The following is a 258-nucleotide window of genomic DNA, read 5'->3' as shown; positions in this document are numbered from 1 at the left end:
CCAGGTGAGAGAGAGCCTAGCAACGTGCAACAGGAGTGGCAGTCCATCAACAACAGCACGGCTCCCAGTGCTGGTCGGGTTCCACGTCCGCCGAACTGACTACGCAAACCATGCCTTTGTAAGTCACAATGTAAAGCCACAATGAACAGGACAGTGCATTTGCCAGGATGATAACAATCATAATGTCTTGTTGTAGAAATTGATTAACAATAGATCGCTCTTACTTTCCATCCATACACATTCTATGCTCGTGGTTCC

The 258-nt window shown here is 47.3% G+C and overlaps 1 protein-coding gene and 1 pseudogene across 3 annotated transcripts in view; one reads left to right on the top strand and one right to left on the bottom strand.

Moving 5' to 3' along the window:
* LOC119591933 (zinc finger and BTB domain-containing protein 7A-like) overlaps positions 1–258 on the bottom strand; it is an 82,982-nt gene that overhangs the window by 13,473 nt on the left and 69,251 nt on the right. The window lies entirely within an intron of this gene.
* LOC119591934 overlaps positions 61–258 on the top strand; it is a 1,947-nt pseudogene continuing 1,749 nt past the window's right edge.

This window comes from Penaeus monodon, chromosome 29, assembly GCF_015228065.2.
Source record: "Penaeus monodon isolate SGIC_2016 chromosome 29, NSTDA_Pmon_1, whole genome shotgun sequence".
NCBI lineage: Eukaryota > Metazoa > Arthropoda > Malacostraca > Decapoda > Penaeidae > Penaeus > Penaeus monodon.
Note: the sequence above shows the minus strand (reverse complement) of the source record. Positions and strands in the feature narration are given on the sequence as shown.